This window comes from Tupaia chinensis, unplaced genomic scaffold (assembly GCF_000334495.1).
Source record: "Tupaia chinensis unplaced genomic scaffold, TupChi_1.0 Scaffold146187_1, whole genome shotgun sequence".
NCBI classification, from domain to species: domain Eukaryota; kingdom Metazoa; phylum Chordata; class Mammalia; order Scandentia; family Tupaiidae; genus Tupaia; species Tupaia belangeri.
The window spans coordinates 402,831-411,528 of record NW_006206042.1 but is presented as its reverse complement, the minus strand read 5'-3'; the positions used below and the strand labels follow the sequence as shown (position 1 = coordinate 411,528).

Below are 8,698 nucleotides of genomic sequence, written 5' to 3'. Positions count from 1 at the left end.
CGCTGATTGGCCGGCCCCCCTCCGGGGGTCCTGCGGCTCAGGGCTCATGCCCTGGCGTTCAGCTGCCTCTCCAGGGCCGGCGTGTGGCCTTTGGACCTGCAAGCTGAAGCGGAAAACAAGGTCTGAGAACTTGCAACTTGAGAAGATGATGGTTACCAGCCCTGCATTGCCTCAGGGAAGAACAGGAACTACTCTACCATTCTTGAAGTGAAGGTACTTAATGAGAATAGGACAGTGTGGAATGGGGTAAGTGAAGAGAAGAGGATAGAGAAAGATAGCAAGTGAACAATAGAGAGACAGGACGTTAGTGAGAAACAGATAGGGCTTATTAACTGTTGATGATGACATGTATAGAATTCTCAACTGGATTGGTCTGAGAAGTGTTTCATGATGGGCAAAGTATTTTTACAAGCAAAACGAGAAATAGCAATTGACTGTTTTATAAAAATAATTAGAATAATAAAGATAATGATTGGGGAAAACAGAAAAGATATGGAATGTTGAAGTGGGGAGATTAATGTCTCTGTACTGACTGACATGCATGGCATTCCCTTTTGAAGAAACAATGTAATACACAGTAAAGTTATATGTAATCCAATGTAATATGAAGAAGATATGATGATAAAAAAAAAAAAAGGCCCTCCTAAATCTGACAGACTAGACCTGAATATTACTCCATAGTTTTGCCTTTGCTACTTAGCATATGTGTGATCTCAGGCAGCTAATTAACCTATGTGAACCTCAATTTTCTCTTCTGAAAATAGGGTTAATAACAAGATCTAATTCAAAAAATCAATGTAAGTTTTAAATAAAATAATATAAGGAAAAAAAAAAAAGCCCTCCCACGAAACCCACCTACCTTCCAGGCTAGAGTACTTCAGTTTCCCCTTGACACACTTGCTTATCAAAGAGCAAAAGATGGATTTCGACTAGCCAACCATCTTCACAGGGGACGCACATTCAGACAGCCCTTTAATGATGGTCCCAGAACTGGCTTTGGGCAGGCCTCAGTATGGGGGACAGGGACTAGAGAATTCCTGTCCTGGCACCTGTTAGGGCAGGAGTAAAGGCACGGAATGGGACAGGTTAATGCTGGAGTTCCTGGCTGTCTTCTCCCTTCCTTCCTTTTGGAATTCCCCATTTTCTCGTCCACATAGGCGATTAAACTTCTACCCTTGGGACTCTCCACTTAGCTGCATTCTCAGGAGCTGGGACAAGTTTAACACCCAGAACTTACGGCCTGGTCCCAATACAAGTTAGATGATCAGGTTTAGCCATAAAAATAAAAGTTTAAACTATGAGTGTATTTGGGACTGGCAGGTGGTATGGTGGTTAGGGCACTGGACTCCCATGTGGCTAACCACAGTTTGAGTCCCAGACTCAGGAGCTGTTTTTTTCACTTTCTCTCTCTCTCTCTCTCTCTCTGTCTATCTTTCTCTGGTCAAATTTTAAAAATAACAATAATTATAAATAATTCTTTTATTTTTGGAGAGGTTTTTGCTACAGAGTGCATGTGTTTGCCAGAGAGACAGAGAGACAGAATACGAGAATCACTCCCCGGGGGGATGGCCACACCACAATCCCTTCTCCTTCATTCTCCTCTCTGGATCTTGGGCACGCATGTACACGCTCCCGGTGTGAGTTAGAGCCACCAGATCCGGGACTCAAACTGTAGTTGACTACATGGGAGTTCAGTGACATAGCTATTATGCAACTGCTGGCCCCGGAATAAATCATTCTTAAAAACAAAAACAAACAGGGAACCAGCAGTTAGCGTAATGGCTATGTCGCTGGACTCCCACGTAGTCAACCGCGGTTCGCGTCCCGGACCCGGTGGCTTAAAACTCACGCCAGGCACATGTGCGTACGTGCCCAAGATCCCGAGAGGAGAATGGAGGAGAAGGGATTGCGGCATGACCATCCCCCCTGGGGGGTGATTTCTCGCTTTCTGTCTCTATGTCTCTCTCTGTCTGTCTGGCAAGCGCACGCGCCCTATAGCGAAAAAACCTCTCCAAAAAAAACCAAACAAACAAAAAAAACAAACAAACAAACAAAAAAAACTGATGATATTCTCCAGCTAAGCTCTTCTATAACCAACAAGGCAGATTATTTGTAAAATCTGTAAACTGGCTGTACTTGGCTGCTTGTTATAAAAGATAAGCAAAACAACAGGATCCAGGGACCAGCAGTTAGCATAATGGCTATGTCGCTGGACTCCCATGTAGTCGACCATGGTTCGAGCCCTGGACCCAGTGGCTTTAACTCACACCCCTCCAAGATACCAAGAGGAGAATGGAGGAGAAGGGATTGCGGTGTGGCCATCTTCCCTGGGGGGTGATTTCTCGCTTTCTATCTCTCTGTCTTTCTGGCGAGCATACGCTCCCAGTAAGAAAAAAACCTCTCCAAAAAAAAGACAAAAACAAAACCAAAACAGGATCCATTCAAGTTTAGATCTTCACAATTCAAGATTCCTCACAGATCAGAGCAAATCTAAGCAAATTCTCAGATGATTCAGAATTTAAAGTTGTTTCCAAAGACAGGTACTTATTCCAATAGGCACCTAAATATTGAAAAATAACAATAATACTTTAAAAAAAAAAAAACTCCAAGGACTCATGCAGGGGTCAGGAGTAGCCTTGGATGAGCTCCTTCAGGCTGCCACTATAACCTTTAATAATCAAGAGGAGAGTCAAGGGTCTTAGAAAGAGAGAAAGGGGAAGATAAAAAGCAGGTCCAATTATTGGCTATGTTCCAAAGTTCCTCCTATCCAATGGCTTGGGGCTTCCAACAATAACAAAGATGCTGAATAGTCTGTCTGTGAACAAAAGGGACACTGGGCCAAACAAGGTCCAAATTGAGATACCCCACCAGGATACCATGTTCTAATTTCCAGCAAATAGGTCATTGGACCCAAAGGGCCCAAGGATAGAGGACAAGCTCCCTGATGACCCTACAACAGGAACAGTACTGAAGAGCCACTCTAGTCGGCCCCATTATTGAAAGTTGTTATCATGGGTCTGGAGCCCAGGGTCATTTTGGATATGGCAAATAGATGAATCAAATTCCTTTTGGATACAGGTGCCACCTCCTCTCTTCTGATCTCCTACTCTGGACCCACTTCTCCCAAGACTAGCCTAGAGGTTGGAGCCACCAGGGAATCTTCCAATTGTCACTTCACAGAACTCCTACTTTGCCTCATAGCTTTCTTGTTATGCCAAACTTTATTTATTGATTTATTAATTTTTTTTTAACCAGAGAGGGAGAGAGAGAGAGAGAGAGATAGAGAGAGGATGTAAGAAAGCAAGCAAAGCAGCCAGGTCTAGGACTAGAACCATGGTTGGCCATATTGGAGTCCAGCATCCTTAATCACCATGTCACAGGCCAGTCTCTACAGTCTTAAATCTTAAGGATGCCTTTTCTATATACCCTAACACCTGAGTCCCAATTTATTTTTTAAATTTCTTTTATACATTCAATCACTATACATCACTTAGCTTGTAAAGTGAATTTTCCCAATATGAATACACTTCATACCAGTCCAGTTGAGGATACTATACATGTTATCATCAACAGATAATACTCCATTTCTGTGTCCCATAAATGTCTCATGTCTCTATTTTTCTCCTTAATGTCTTTCCTCACACTTTCTGCCTTTCCCCCACCCTCTTCCCACACTGTCTCCAGGATCCATAACCATTTTCCATGCTTCTGTATCCTCTAATTTTACAGTTATCACTATAGAGTGTGGATGGTTGGTATATATTAAACTAGAGACATACGATGTCTCTCTTTCATAGACTGACTTGCTTCACTTAGCAGTAAATCTTCCATATTTGTCCACTTTCTATCAAAAGTCAGTGTCTTGGGACCAGCAGTTAGCATAATGGCTATGTCGCTGGACTCCCATGTAGTCGACCACGGTTTGAATCCTGGACCCGGTGGCTTAAACTCATGCCAGGCATGTGTGCATGCGTGCCCAAGATCCTGAGAAGAGAATGGAGGAGAAGGGATTGTGGTGTGGCCATACTCCTGGGGGTGATTTCTCGCTTTCTGTCTTTCTGTCTCTATCTTTTTGGTGAGCATATGAGCCCTTTAGCAAAAACCTCTAAAAAAAAAAAAAAAAAGTCAGTGTCTTTTTTTTTTTTTTTTTTTTAAGGCTGAGTAGTATTCCATAGAGTATAGATGCCACACTTTTTCAATCCATTCATCTGTTCGTGGACATTTGGGTTAGTTTCATGTATTAGCAATAGTGAACAATGGTGCAATAAACACAAATGTGCAAGCACTTTTCCAACTAAGCATTCTGCTGTCCTTTGGTTAGATACCCACCAGTGGAATTGCTGGATCATATGGTAGTACTATTTGTAGATCTTTAAGGAACCTCCATATTGTTCTCCAATTTATGTTCATTCCCACCAATAGTGTAGGAGAGTGCCCTTTTCACCACAGCCCTGACAGCATTTATAATTTTTTTTTTTTTTAAATCTTCACCATTCTGACCGGGGTTAGGTGATATCTCATTGTGGTTTTTTGTTTGTTTGTTTGTTTGTTTTTGTATAAGAATAAACAATTGAGAATTGTAATTGATTCACCACAAAGGCATTAAACAAACAAAATAATGTTAATAAAAATTTTTAAATAAAATACTTTAAAACATTTAACAGCAGTGCAAAAAAGAACATTAAAATGTTTGCATAATTACGTTTTAACACTTCCATATTCATTCTTCCTAGAACCCAAGCTTTTAAATTTTGGAACCATGTTAACTTACAAGAAAAAAGAATAATGCAGATAAACAAATTCTACATGGTTACAACTTGGAAACTAATTATTTAGAGTCTTACAGCCAGATAGCAGTTAGTTTTTAGAATGAACACAATCTGAATGATTCTTTGCTTTCCAACATAAGTATCCCAAGAATCATATTAGAAAACTGTGTGTATATTTAAATATATTTACATGTCATCATGTTCTCTGGTCTATCAGCCGAGTTCCCTTTATTAATCTTGGTTCCATTGCCAAATTTTGGTTCTGTTTTATAACAACTTATACCAGATGTTTTAGAACAAGTAAGGTTTATTTTAGACAAGCCAAAAATTAAAAAATGAAACCAAATTAATCTAATACTACAAGGCACCCATTTTGTTAATAACATCAATTATCAGTAGTGAGTTCCTTAAAAATAAGTAGCACTACAGTATTTTCACATGAGAAAAATTAGTGAAATGATAATAGTGCAATTACTAAATCTGATGAGATGTGCACTGAACTAATTTGATATTCAAAATGATTAAAACATTAAGCTATAGAATTATGCTCCGCTCTACATAAATAGATATGAGATAACTTACTCCTTACCATCTATTTTTGTTATAAATTGGAAATTCAAAACACTTCCTAAATATATTCAAACTGAGTTACTACAGAGAAGTGCCTATCAAGTGAGAACTGTGTATACACAATTCAGGAATTACCTTTCAAAGTTGGACATAGAAGTTATTTGCTTAGCTTTAAATTGGCATTTTTGCTTCAGATGGGGTATGAGAAAATCTTAGTCTATAAAAGTGTACTTTAAAAAGAGGTAAGTGGTCACTGTTCTGCAGAAAACCACCGACATGCTCCTATGTAAGATGCAAGTGATGTTACAGTTATAGCAACAACACTTCATAATTAAGGACACTCAGTGCTAATCACATAGGTATGTATGTGTATGTCTCAGTGTTTATTTTTATACTATATTAAGTATCAGTAGTCCATATTGTAAGATAAGAAGCCTTTTTTAATTTACTCATGAAGTGATTGTTTTATAGTTGTAATCAGCTTTAGCTATTAAAATTGTACACAAGGAAATTAGGAGTATTGCAGTACTTGGTTGCAAATAACTTGCCATCAGGTGTTGGGTCAGAAAATGCTATTTCATTAGTGCTGAGAAAACAGCCAAACATGAAGCAATTCCTGAGAGTATCAATCAGTCGTCTTGCAATGCGCTTTCTTCTCTTCAGTCTGAAAACTCAGATCCTACTTATCCCACAGAGTGCAGGTTCTGGGACATCTGAGCATGGCCAAGCTCTATGAGAGTCTTTAGAGCATGAAGATTTGGGGCCAGTTGGTTCACATAGGACGCGGAAGCCCTGTTTGATGGGCTCTGCAATTAAACACCCAACTACTCTCTTCTCATCAGATATAAAGAGAAAAGTTTTGGTTTTATTTGGACACCTGGGAACAACTTGATGGAAGCCCAATTCATCATCAACAAGTTCTTGGACATCTTCTACCTTTCTGAGAGCATAACTTGGATCACGTGACAAGACACACAATTTTCCTCTCCCCAAACTGTGCTACTACACGTTCTTTCTTCCAGCCCACATATTTTATTCCTTCCATAAATCTGTGGTGATATTGATCATGCTGTATTTCATCTTCCGGGTTAGAAGCAGTATAAATCATTCCACAAAACTTAGTGGAAACACAGTAGTCCCAAAATATTTCTGACCTGCATCAATGATGAGTTGATCTTTTGTTTCTTTCTTTGTATCTCCAGCGTTAGTATTTTTTTTGTGAATTGGTAAATTTCAAGAAGTTAGCACATCCGGTGGATTCAAGTTTATATTCCTCTGAAGAAATTACTCCACATGATGAATCCTTTATTAATACCTCTTCATTTTTATTTCTTGAACTTAGCTCAATGTTCAGTTTCTTTTCTAGTAACAAGTTCTTTGGCACTTGCCTTGTCTCAGAAGTTTTTCTTTCACTGACAGTCTCTATATTAGAATCCTCAGTTACTTCTGACTTTGATGACTTACTTTCCAGAGATGAATGTCTAAGAGATTTTTTTTCCTAACAAAAAATGCTGCTCCACCCTGGAGTGTAACTTGTGGTTTTACTTTTTGACTTAGAACCCGAGGAGGATTCAAATCACTTTCAGCTGAATGACATTTATTCTATTTCTGCACAACTGGTTTACAGACAACTAGATTTTGCTTGGGATTTTTAGAATTTTTTGATACAGGCTTGATGCGCTTATAGCTTGGTTGATATTTAGCAGTCAAACTCTTCTGTGGTTTTTTGTTCCTCTTCTTGGGGCAGACTGGTTTTCCCTGTCTTTTTTCTGTCACACTGGGAATAGGTGTACCTGCATTATTATGTTTTAGGTTATTTGCTCTACTCTCCTTTATCATCTTCCTCTCCAGTGGATTGAAGTGCCACTTATCTTTGTTGTAAAAGGATACAGTGGACATAGCAGTTTTAAATGGTGAACCTTCATTTGCAGATGGTAATCTATTTTTTTAACTGTTTTAAGTGAACTCGAAATGAAATGGCCTTGTTGAGAATATTGCACCTCTTCTTCACCTTTATTTCTGATTTGACAAATGTGCTTTTTAGTAGGTGATGGAAACAGACTTTCAGTAAAGTCCAAAATTAATTTCTTTGATGGAATGTCTGATAACATGCTGTCACAGTTCAAAGAATGTTGCTTCCAAAGCATATGAGTAAAAGCTGCCATCTTCTTAAATTAATTCCTGCGCCTCCGAGCAGGAGTCCTCTCCTCAGTCAAGCCCTCATTGTGGGTTTGATTTGAATCTACCTTATGATGAGGGTTGTTGAGCATTTACTCATATGCTTTGTGGCTGTTCATAAGTCTTCCTTAGAGAGCTTTTTGTTCAGCTCATTTTCCCATCTTTTAATTGGGTTGATCTTTTTTTTTTTTTTTTTTTTTTTTTGACTAGGCCACTTGAGTTCCCTGTGTATTCTGGTTATTAGTTCCTTATCTGAGGCATGGTTTACAAAAGTATTCTCCCATTCCAAGAGTTGTTGATTCACACAAGTTACTGCGTCTTTTACTGTGCACAAATTTCTTAATCTGACATTATCCCATTTATCTATTTTTTGGATTATTGCTTGTGCTTTGGGGGTCTTATTTAAAAAGTCTTTGCCTACCCCAATGTCTCTCAGAGTTTCCTCAGGGTTTTCCATCAGTAGTTTTTATAGTTTGAGGTCTTAGGTTTAGATCTTTGATCCACTTTGAGATGATTTTTGTCAATGGTGAGAGATAAAAGTCCAGATTCACCTTTCTGCAAGTGGGTACCCAGTTTTTCCAGCACCATTTGCTAAAGAGGTTTTTCTTTTCCCACTGGATTGACTGGTACCTTTTGTCAAAAATCAATTGGCTACATGTTTTGGGGTTTATTTCTGGGGTCTCTATTCAGTTCCATTGGTCCACATTGTCTGTTTTGGGGCCAATATCATGCTGATTTGATTATCGGAGCTTTGTAATCTATTTTGGGGTCAGAGAGTGAGATGCCTCCTACTCCACTCTTCTTGCACAGGATTTCTTTGGCAATACAGGGTCTTTTATAATTCTAGACAAACTCTATGATTGTCTTTTCTAAATCTGTGAAGAATGTCGCTGGTAATTTGATTGGGTTGTATTAAATATGTAGGTTAATTTGGATAGAATTGCCATTTTGATTTTATTAATTCATCTGATCTAGAAACATAAGATGTCCTTCTACTTTTTTTTGTCATTTTCAATTTTTTTAATTTTCCTTGTGGAAGTCTTTGACTTCTTTAGTTAGATTTATTCCTAGGTATCTTATACTTTTCATGACTATAGTAAATGGGATTACTTTCTTCAGTTCTATCTCAGTCTGTTTGTTGTTCGTATATAGAAATGCTATAGATTTGTGTATGTTGATTT

The 8,698-nt window shown here is 38.6% G+C and overlaps 1 pseudogene; it reads right to left on the bottom strand.

The window, feature by feature from the left end:
* Window positions 1-5,822: 5,822 nt before the first annotated feature.
* On the bottom strand, window positions 5,823-7,468 carry LOC102476217 (N-acetyltransferase ESCO2 pseudogene; annotated as a pseudogene).
* Window positions 7,469-8,698: the final 1,230 nt, after the last annotated feature.